The 11,738-nt window shown below is 42.7% G+C and overlaps 1 pseudogene; it reads right to left on the reverse strand.

Annotated features, from left to right (window-relative positions):
* Positions 1-7,975, reverse strand: part of LOC100424532 (glyceraldehyde-3-phosphate dehydrogenase pseudogene) — a 50,611-nt pseudogene extending 42,636 nt beyond the window's left edge.
* Positions 7,976-11,738: the final 3,763 nt, after the last annotated feature.

Genomic DNA, 11,738 nt, shown 5'->3' on the forward strand with positions numbered 1-11,738 from the left:
TTGATTATTCTCATTACAAAGACAAATTGTTGAGATTGTCCCTTCTCCTTTACTCCCTCTTCTAGGTTGCTATGTTCACCCAAGAAAAAAAAAAAGTACACTTCCAACTGAGAACAATGAACTTTAGCAAGCTTTGTTGTCCAGAGGCAACCTATAAATAAGGTTAAGTGTAAATGAACTTGGCCACAGGCTGCTGAGATTCAGATCCCAACCCAGTTGCTTTCTAGCCTCGGGACTTGCAGCAAAACACTTAATCTCTCCAGGACTCATTTTCCTCATCTGGAAAATGGGGATGATGATAAGACTTCCCTTTGTCATTGATCATGAGAAATCAGTGAAGTATTGCAAGTAAAACCCTAAGAACAGCATCTGACACACAGTAAGCGCTTGTCAAATGTGCATTATTACTATCATTGCACGATTAGGGAAGGGTCAGAAATCTCTTCCTTTAGAACGGGGTTTCCAACCGCAGCACAGTTGACACTTTGGGCCTGATAATTCTTGGTTATGGGAGGCTGTCTGTGGATTGAAGGATGTTTGGCAGCGTTCCTGACCTCTATCTACTAGATGCCACCATCACCGTCCCCCCAACCAAGACAATCAAAAATGCCTCCTGCCAAGTGTCCCTGAAAAGGGAGGGGAAAGAAAGAAGGGAGTTTTTGCCTGGTTTCGATCTACTTCTTTAGAATAAACAGCAAACATTTTATATAAATGGATTTTTGTGGCTATATCCCACTGTGTGAAGGCAATTTTCCTTAAACTGGGAATTTCAATATTCCTAGAGGGCTTTAAAGAGTTACAAGATCACAGAAAGCGATTCCAACACACTTTCTATCCTTGCAGTAATGGTTGGCCACCTTAGCACCTCCATCCAGACTTAATCCCTGCCCTCCAGAGGGTGGTCTGCCATTCATTAGCTGCTACCTGGCTCAACTCCCACCTAAAGGGCAGCAAGACCAGATGCTGCAGGCAGGACAGAGTGTGTACCCTCCCCAAATCAATGCTTGGCATGTACTAGATGCTTTATGAAGGTTGATTGAATGAAAGCAAGAGTTGAGTCATGCTTTAGCATAGGTTTTTTTTTTTTTTCATTTTCTGTTTGTTTTTGAACATAGAACAACATCATCTTTCCAAAGAGCAGTAAATCTCACACAAAACTGAAATCTGAGTGGCAGAACAGGAAAACTAAGGCAGAAAAAATGTCCCAGCCTAGGAAAAAAACAAAGAAGAGAAATTGCAAAGGAGTGATGGTCGAGCATCTTTTGATTCCTCCATCTTCTAGGGAAAAAAAAAATGTATTCTGTTTTTAGCTGGTAATACATTTCTTTCCATATTTTAGGTATGTAATGAGCAAAGAAAGAAGAGGAGAGGGGTCCTCCTTAGAGGCTTAGAGATCAAGGCAGTTCTGTCTCCCCACTTCCTGTCTGCCCCCAAAAAGAAGGTAAAGTATGTGGGCCACCTTAAGAGAGTGGGACAGTCTCCTCTAAAGGAAAATGAAGGCTCAGAGCAGAACTGAGAGGAGAATTGAGCAATACCATCAACATCTCACCTGAACCTAAGGTGGGGGAGAAAGCGAAGTAGCCATATGGAAACCAGGGAAACACCTGGAGATGGTCAATGAAAGGCAAATTAGGCCGGGCGTGGTGGCTCACGCCTGTAATCCCAGCACTTTGGGAGGTCGAGGCGGGTGGATCATGAGGTCAGGAGATGGAGACCATCCTGGCTAACACGGTGAAACCCTGTCTCTACTAAAAATACAAAAAATTAGCCGGGCGTGGTGGCGGGCGCCTGTAGTCCCAGCTACTCGGGAGGCTGAGGCAGGAGAATGGCGTGAACCCGGGAGGCAGAGCTTGCAGTGAGCAGAGATCGCGCCACTGCACTCCAGTCTGGGAGACACAGCAAGACTCCATCTCAAAGGAAGGAAGGAAGGAAGGAAGGAAGGAAGGAAGGAAGGAAGGAAGGAAGGAAGGAAGGAAGGAAGGAAGGGAGGGAGGGAGGGAGGGAGGGAGGGAGGGAGGGAGGGAGGGAGGGAGGGAGGGAAGAGAGAGGGAGGGAGGGAGGGAAGAGAGAGGGAGGGAGGGAGGGAGGGATGAAGGATAATTCCTTCTCTTCTTCCTTGGGGCATTCTGATGCCACAGATTTTTTTTTTCCCCAAACAAAGGTGTTCTTGTTGCTCTCATTCTCCAGGAACTGCATTTCACTCATTCTTTTCCCTGTGTTTTAATGTAGAAAGCGTTCAGACAGGATATAGCATTGAACTGCTTAGACTAGGAGATTCCCTTGAAGAGCTTTTGGATGGTGGTTTTTTGCTAATGTCCACCTTGAGCCCGTGGGTTGGAATGTTGTAGATAACTGTCTTGATATTGTTGGGGACCCATTCCTTGTAGCAGCTGCTGCTGTTGCTTCTTAGTTGAGCATGTCCTTATACACTTCCTTCATAGACTTCTGTCCTCAGAATTGATGATGATAACATCAGCATGACATGGATCACATGCTGCCATCTTGTTTTGGCATTGAGAATTTGCTGGGTGAGCTTTGCTGCAGTCAGAGGAGAGTACTAGTAGTTTTCCAAGCTAGTGAGTGAGGCAAAACCTGGCATAAAGAAGTAACATAAGGAATGGGGGCCAGGCAGACCACCAGTTTGTGGAAGTTTGTATTGAACTGGCCAGGAAAGTGGAGACAGGTAGATCAAGATGGGGTGGCTCAGGTCACTGTCAATGTCAGAGGGTCAGCTTGAAGTTTCAGAAGCAAATTAGCGCACCTCATTATTTATGGTATCCACCAACCAGTGGACAGAGAATATGGCATGGTATTTGGCCATGGTGCCTAAACTTTGGTTGAAGGGCTCGTGCTAGATGTTATGAGGTGATCAGGGTCCTGGATACAGACGTTGCAAATGGGAAGGGTGCCCATGCCGGAGCCCATGCCCGAGCCCATGCCCCCATATAGCCATTGAATCCATAGGAAGCCTTGAAGCCTATAATGGCTTTAGATACCTTAGATACAATATCATGATGGAGTCTCTCAGTTCTGCTTCCTCCCTTGTGTGGCCATAGCCTGCTCCAGACTGACTAAAGACAAAGTTTGTCTGGCCTGAAGATCTGGCCAAAATGATGTGAGCAAACATATTTCATAGTCCTTGATATAGAATCATCCTAGATGGCAAAAGAAATCAATCAACTACCTGTAGCGTAATTGAAACACCTGAAGATCTGGTCTGTCTACAGAGCACCATTCTATTTTAAGTGCTGGCAGGCTTAATGCTTTGCTCATCATTGAGCATCAACCAGAACTTAGTATACACTTGATTGCCACCCTACACAGTTTGGATATGAAAGATTTTCCTGAGATGGAGAATTTGCTGTTATGTTTATCCCTCAAGGTATGTGAAGAACAAGAGAATAGTACATGTTTTTTGCTTATTGCACACTTTAAGAATGGGACATGGCCCAGGAAGCTACAGCCATTGTATCGGAGTTCAGGGATTCTGTGATTGCTGCAGCTCTGGTTCTTCAATTATTTTCCTTCTAATTTCTTGTACCCATTTTAGTTCAGAAGCTTTTGAAGGCCAAAAGATGATGCCTTCTCCATTCTATTAACTATCACTGCGCCTAAGAGTGTTCAAGACTGGCCAACGATTCAACAATCATTGGCTATTTAAAAGAAAAAGCTTTGCAGGCTGTCAACTTAACAGATACCTCTTGTGCTCATCATTTCTCAAACATGGTACGTGGGTGGATTTGGCCTGAAAGAAGGAGACATTTCAGGGTATAAGACAGCAATTTTTCAGGGCTCCATTATTTTCTGTTGCTCACTTTTCTTGTTGTCAGAACTGAAGAAGCACCAGCTACACATACATCAAGATAAGAGCTGCGCTTCCATTAATGAAAGGGGAGGGTGTGTTAGGAATAAAGGAGTTTTTTACATTGCACATGGGAAAAGGGAATTTATTTTAAGGCTTTATCTGGCTTTTGATCATCTGGACAGGCTTACAGAAGAGAAAAGTTGGTGTTTATTTTACAGACAAAAATTGCTTTTTCATTGCATCAAATATGTTTTGCAGCTGCTTATACACATTGCTCTGAGAGGCAAACAAGGTAGACCTGTTCAGCCTAGGTACACAAGACAGTCAGCATATTAATAAAGAAAACTGTACTTATTGTACTTAATGCAACCAGTTTGTAAAAGGCAAGAGGACTTTCAAAATCCATGTCTGACTGCCTAAATGAACAGCATCCTACAATAACCAGAGGGTACCGCACTTAATAAGCAAGTGTCCGTTCATATTAAGAGAAACGAAACAGGAAAACAGAAACACCTTCATCTGGTTCCTCTTTTCCAATGTGGGACCAAGACTCTGAGAGAGAACACAGCTCATCTAGACTGCCAATACCCAAACCAGGGGTTGTTTCAGATATCCATTAGCTGCACAACTCTTACTAATTTATGCTAGCTATGCAGTCACCTCCCTGAGGTTCCCTCTGAGCTCAGACTCACAGACTTATCCCCAGTCTACCGACCACCCAGCATTCTAATTATATCTGACTGCTGCTCTCTCTCAATAAAGCACCTTTAGGGAGAATATGGTGTCTTTTCTACCTCTGATTCTTAACATGTTGCTTGGCAGATGCTAATACACTTTTACTGAGCAAATAAATTAAACAATGAATGAATGAATGAATGGGCATCCACCGGTATTACAGAGTGTGACTATCATTACTACATGTTGTTCTCTTTGAGTACATAAGAAACAATACTGAACCCCCAGGGTGGATTTAATTCCTAGGTTAGTGTTTATCAATGAAATCTACTACAGTCCAAGGGTACTTCATGGATGTTAAAAGCCTGGCTAGCCCCAATCAGTTAATCCTTTCCTTTCATTTCCTATCAACCTTATCTCAATGGCCTCTTTGCTTCTGCCTCCTTTCTGTTCTTACCCTCAGATACCTCCCTTCTTCACTCATTTTTTTGTGCTCACATAACATTCCCCCTACATCTTTTCATCAGTTGTAACTCTTCCTATGGCAACTAAGAAAACCCAATCCAAATGACTTAATCAAAAGAAAACTAGTGCTCATACAACTGAAAATGGCAGGGCTAGGACTGGCCTCAGGCATAGGGTTCAGATGACTTCATGAAGACCCAGTTTCTCTCTCCATCTATTAATTATGCATTCTACTATGTTGTCTGCATTCTCTGACAGACTCTCCCCTCGAGGTTGTAAAATGTCTGGGGCATCTCCAGTTTATAGTCTTCTACATACAAGTCCTAGATGAAAGAATCTTCTCCCTCAATAGCTTCATTAAAAATCCCAGAGTTGAGCCTTCCTAGCTCTGACTTGAACTTGGTGCATACTCATGTACAAATCACTGTGCCCAGGGGGCGAAATACACTATTAGAATTGGACCAAGTTACCCCAATGCTGGGACTCAGTATCATCAGCTAAACTCCAAGCACACACGCTAAACGCTGAATAAAGATGGTTTCCCCAAAACAAAATCAGGGCATTCTTGATTCAAAAAGTGTGTGTGAATGTAGACTGACAAAAACAACAAACAACCACTACAATCCTAAACTTGCTTTCTGCTTTTCTCATCTTCTCTGTGACATTCGTATCCCACCTGAGCCCGATATTCTTTTTCTTCTCTTCCCTCCTCTATTGATATCTCTACTGATATCTTAGTATCTACCTCAGACACACATTAGTCCCATTTTTGTCCCTGGCTTTTCTCTGCCTCTTCAGTAATTTCCCTCTTTCAGCCATCCCCCAATTTCTACCTGGATTTTAACTTCCCGTCATTATCTTCAAGACTTGGAGTACCTGCTGGTAAGAATCCTCAAACCAGAACAGTAACATCTGCTGGAACTGTTTGCTTTCCTCAGTGACCACAGACTCTCCCTCATTTTTCATCAGCATTTTCCTTCTGTTTCTATAACCCCATCAAAACCAAATATACCCAGGCTTCCCCATCCATCTTAGGAAACAAGACAAAACCACTTTCATTTAGCCTTGGCAGCATGCCCGCCTCCACCTTTCTCCTTCCTGTTCCCTGTCCCCTCCCCACCATCAAACTATCACTCCATCTCAACCCTCCCCTCCAGGCTTAAGTTCTCTGAACTTGTCTCTGCTTTCTTTCACCAAACTCATTTCTTACATCCCTGCAGTTCTGTTTCTGGGGCTGTCCCCTTTCACCGCCTTCCCAAAGATTTCCCCATAGTCAAAATATTTAAGTCCTCTCTCTTTCTCACCTTCCACATCCAAATTGTCCTCAAAACCTTCCAAATAGACCCTGCAAGTGTCCCCTCACTCCATCTCTTCCTCTCTATTCCTCTGCTTCTGACAGATTGGGAATTCTCTTGCAGTTCCTCTCCTCCCCTGGTTCCCTCGCTCCATCCAGACTCCCCATCCTTCCACATCCTTCAAGCCAGTGCTCACAGCGAGTTTGTGACTCTCCTACTTTAAGAAATGTTCCTGGCAAGCCAAAATTCTTATGCTCCAGCTTGAAATGCAAGGCTGCCCATCCTGCATCCTCACCTGCATCCTCACCTGCCCTCACAATCCTTGAGATGCTCTGTACTGCAGCTGCACCTCCCTGCATGTGCTCACACAATCCTTCCACCTTCCCCTGCTTGTACAACTAGGAAATCCCTATGCTTTCCTCAAGGCTCTCACCAGTCACCTCCAAGTCTGACACTAATTTGGCTCCTCTCAAGCAGGCTCCCTCTCCCCACCTTGAAGCAGAATTCACCCCTTCATGACTGTGCTCCTCAAACAACACTAAGAATAACTGTTTGCTTGTGATTGTCTTAAAGCGCCAGAACCTGAGAGCTGCCTCCATGCATCTCTGTCTCCAAGCCTCGCACAGTGCCTGGCACACACAGCAAGTGAGATCTTCACCACCCCTCTCTCCACACCCGAAGCTTCATCTGCTCTACATCTCTTCCATTCCCCAAATTATTGCCTCTCCAGTGTTGTTTCTGTTCCTTTGATGTGACCCACTAAGAGCCAACATCCACAGAGCCTTCACACTTCTTTCTAGCTATCATTATCCTAGAAAATCAAATCTGCTCCTAAGCAGTTGCTTCCAGGCTTTGCTCCATGTCCTTTCTTCACATCAGTCCTACTTCCTCCACCTGTGCACAATTTCATTCATCTAACAAGCACTCATTGGTTCTTCCATATTGTTTATGTAATAAATATCTATTGTCCCTGGGGATCTTGCCATCATACGGAACATTACATCTTTCCCTCATGGTCCCCCACACTGACTGCCCACTGTCCTTGTTGACTGGACATAACCAGGTAGGTCACTTTTCACTATTCCTATCATCCTACTTTTTGTTTGTTTGTTTACAACCATCTCTTCAAGATCTCTCTCCCTCTGCATGTGCATTGCTAAGTATGTGATTTATTCTTTGACCCTCAGTCATATGTAAACTAAGGCCAGGGTGACTGTGTAATTTAACAACCAAACAGGATACTTGGGCAGTGAACAAGGGAGCTATTAATAGTTTTGCCTGGGCAGTAAGTATAAACTGGGACTTTCTTCGACCAATCAACACATCTGGCTTTCCTAACAGCGGCTTTATTACTTGAATTTTTATCCAGTAGGATCCAACACTTTAAATGCTACCACCGTGGTGTGATGTGGCCAGCATCATCTTCTTACCCTTCATTCCAGCCTCAATACTCTTTAGTAATTTTCACTGCTTTTAGCATCAAATTCATACTCTTCCTCCTGGAGTTTGCCACAAGCCTGTCAGACCCAAAGTCTTTGTTTGATCTGCTGTCAAACAAATACTGGCAACTTCTGTCCTTCTCTCTCTCTCTCTCTCTCTCTCTCTCTCTCTCTCTCTGAAAGATTTCCATCCAGTCCTCACCTGTAGGAATTACCTCCTCTTCATAGTTCAGATTTTCCTTCTCTTTCCAATTAAAACCCACCTTGAAGCTCACCTTCACCAGGAGTTCCACCATGATGGTAAAGAATCTGGAGAGGAAGTATTCTTATCCAAAGCCAAATATCGACCTGCCCCATTTATTTCCATTCTGCATTATCTATAAAAAAGAGACAGAGTTGCCCGGCGCGGTGGCTCAAGCCTGTAATCCCAGCACTTTGGGAGGCCGAGACGGGCGGATCAGGAGGTCAGGAGATCGAGACCATCCTGGCTAACACGGTGAAACCCCGTCTCTACTAAAAAATACAAAAAACTAGCCGGGCGAGGTGGCGGGCGCCTGTAGTCCCAGCTACTCGGGAGGCTGAGGCAGGAGAATGGCGTAAACCCAGGAGGCGGAGCTTGCAGTGAGCTGAGATCAAGCCACTGCACTTCAGCCTGGGCGACAGAGCAAGACTTCATCTCAAAAAAAAAAAAAAAAGAGACAGAGTAAATGAAGGGGGGAAATGTTAGTGTTCATCTACACCTCTTTTTTATATTTTAGCCTTGCAGGTACAATTCATGCCTTCTGCATGTTTCAAGCACCAGCATCTGGATTAGCATATGGGTATTTTGAGAATAACAATATCAAGGATGTTGATGGGCTTTCAAGTAATTAATGCATGTTTGAGGATAGCTTCTGCAGGTTTCAAAACAAAGTAGCTCAAAATGGTACCTAAGGGCTCAGAGCTGCCAGAAAATATTGGTATTTTCTACTCCAACAGGATTTTAACATTTAACAAGTGTTCTTAATCCTAAGAGTCTGAGCATCTTTGGAGCTAGGTGCCCATTCGAATATGTGCCTATGCATCACTCACATTCCAACAGAAGCTGCTCCCTCTTCTGGTCAACACCGAGGTAGAGTGCAGAGGGAAGAGAGACTCCTCCTTTGCTCTGAGCGTGCAGAGGTGCAGTGTGAGAAAGACAGATTGTCCTGCTTTGGAAGACAATCGCAAAGATGAGATAGGCTCATCTTCAACTCAATTATCACATTTGGTTTAATCAGCTTTGTGAGACTTTCGTTTTAACCAGAGTCAGAAAATGCCCATTGTCATTCTTAGAAACTCCAAGAGTGAAAACAATCATTTCCTTTCTCCTAAAGACCGCAGCCCTGCCAGACCACTGTATCAGTGCAGTTCTCGCACCCGCCCTGCACCCTGACAGCTCCACACCGGGGAGCCTTGCCAAGCTGAAAAGGAAGGAGACGGCAGTTCGGGTCATTAGAATGAGTTGCCAAAAAGTGCTCAGAAAATGAACAATTAATTTCGGCTGTCAAAACAGATACTAGAGGAGCCCAGCTAGATTTCAAGCATTTTTTTCTCTACCAGCAAATCCAAGGCTTTGTTGGTGATAAGAGATGGAGCAGATTCTGAGGATGTTTGTGAGACAGCATTACACACTGGTTGAGACCACCGTGGGCTTTGGGATCAAATTGCCTGCTGTGGGTCCCATCTTTGCCTTGTTCTGGCTATGGCCATGGGTATTTTATTTAACCTCTCTGAGTCTAGTTTTCTTATCTGTAAATTAGGGATAATACAAGGAGACAGGAAGAAATGGGGGAGGGTGTGCTGGATGCAGGAAATGCACCTAGTATTGTAAGAAGTGAATACATGGTTGGCAGTTTTTATTATTATGGATGGTGGTGATATTTTCCTGCAAAACCTCCTGGTTGTCTTGGAAGTTGATAAGTTAAATCTGCTTGTTTGAGCCTTCTTCCTGGATGGCTAGTACCTTGCCCAGATTTCAGAAAATTTTCTGAAGATCAATTCCTTTGGGGGAATGCTTACTGGTAAGCTGCAATTTATTGACTCGGTAAAAATGTTCCCCATGAATGTAAAACCTCAAAGTAAAGAGAAATATATTTTGTTGTTGTTCTCCCCTGGTTAGGCTGTAGTGTAGATGACACATACATAAGTAAAATGGAATTTGTAAAGCAAGAAGCAGAGTATTTTGAAAAAATTAAAAGTTTCTTATAAATCTTTAAGAAAATGCATCTGTGTCAACACAGTAAAAATAATATCCCACCCTACTGGTTTTCATCTTCTAGCCCTGCGTAAGCATTAACTCATTAACCCCTTCCACCACTATTCAGTGGTTAGGAACTGAAGAGCGCTGCTACTGCTCTTCAAGGGGTGGGAATGAACACTCTACCCTCATCTCCCACGACATGAGTTTCCCCCCACCACGGGTCACAGTTTTCCAGATAACTCAAGAAAGTAATATCTTAAAAGCACATTGTACAATGACATTTAATAAAATTCAGAATAAATCATCTTCGTAATTGAGAAAAGTGGGAATATTTTTTCTGGATTGTTAAAAAAAAAAAAAAAAAAAAAAAGGCCTCACCCTACATTCCTGGCTCCTTTCTTTCTCTGTTCCCACTGACATGTCCCATACCACTCTTCTTAACAACTGTAGAGTCTGGTAATCCATACTAATGCCTATTGTCTTACAGACTACTAGTATCTTCCCAATATCCATTATCCCTTCTCCCATGGTTACAGAACTTCAGTTTTATTTGTGGCAATAATGTGCTCAGGTAAAAGACTACATTTCCCATCATCCTTTGTAGTCAGGTTTGGGGAGGCACCTGACTAAGTTTAAGCCAATGAGATGGAAGTCAAAGTGTCAGGTGAGATTTCCAGAAAGACTTCTTAAAGGTGGCTGACTGCTGAGATGAGGGTAACCCCTTTTTGCCTTTCCCTCTTCTCTGTCTTGCTCACTGGAACGTAGATGTGACGACCAGAGCTCCAGCAGCTATTTTGAACTATGTGGCAAACTTGAGGATAAAAATCGTACTTTTAAATGACTTGTTAAATTCTCTGATGAGAAATCACCATAAGCAAAACTGAAATGCCAAACTCCAGGTTTTGTTTTTGTTTCTGTTTCTTACCAGAGAGAAATAAACTACAGCTGCTCCTCAACTTGTGATGGGGGTTATGTCCTGATAAATAATCCATCCTAAGTTAAAAAAATAGCATAAATTGAAAGTGTATTTAGTACCCCAAACTAGTACCCCAAAATGTATTTAGTACCCTGTAAGGTCAAAAAAATTCTAACTTGAAAACGTCATAAGTCATGGACTGTCTGTATTCTTGTTTAAGCCACTGTTGTTTGGGGTTTTAGGCAGATGAACCTAATATTAATTGACACGTCTACTTTTTCCTTCTTTTTTTTTTTTTTCTGGCCACAAAACAAATTCTTTGCATTGGTTCATTTGATTATCTGTTCTCAGAGTTCATTCTACCAAACAGGGTTGACACAATGCCCCCTCCATAATTTTTAACATAGTTTTCTAAAATATAGAGTCCAGGTGAGTTTGCTCATTAGTGTTAATAAGATATATGCCAATATTCTGATTCTCCAAAGGCATACATAGTTCATTTCAGGTAGAGAAAAAACTAATTTTGTGATGACATGTTGCACACTAAGCTTGGCAAACTATCTTACCAGTGTGAGAAATTAACAGTGAGGGTGAATGGCTCACTAAGGACTCAAGGAAATGTCACTTTTGTACAGAGGAGATCTGCTTCCTCTTCTTTAGCATATTATTTGAATATCTAATGCCATTTACCACATTGGACAATGATTTTAGCAAATCTTCTCTTTTACAGAGATGTTTCTATTTAAGTCTATATCCTTAGTGCTAAGCACAACACCTGCCAAATGGTAGATGCACAAAAAATATTCACAACTATTTAACAAATTATGTCCTTTATTAGAGGCTCATTTCAACTACCATTCCTATCACCAGTCAAAAATGATGTAGCTTTAAAAAAATCTATCAAAAAATAATATAATAATAA

The sequence above is a fragment of the Macaca mulatta genome, chromosome 8, assembly GCF_049350105.2.
Source record: "Macaca mulatta isolate MMU2019108-1 chromosome 8, T2T-MMU8v2.0, whole genome shotgun sequence".
Classification (NCBI taxonomy): domain Eukaryota; kingdom Metazoa; phylum Chordata; class Mammalia; order Primates; family Cercopithecidae; genus Macaca; species Macaca mulatta.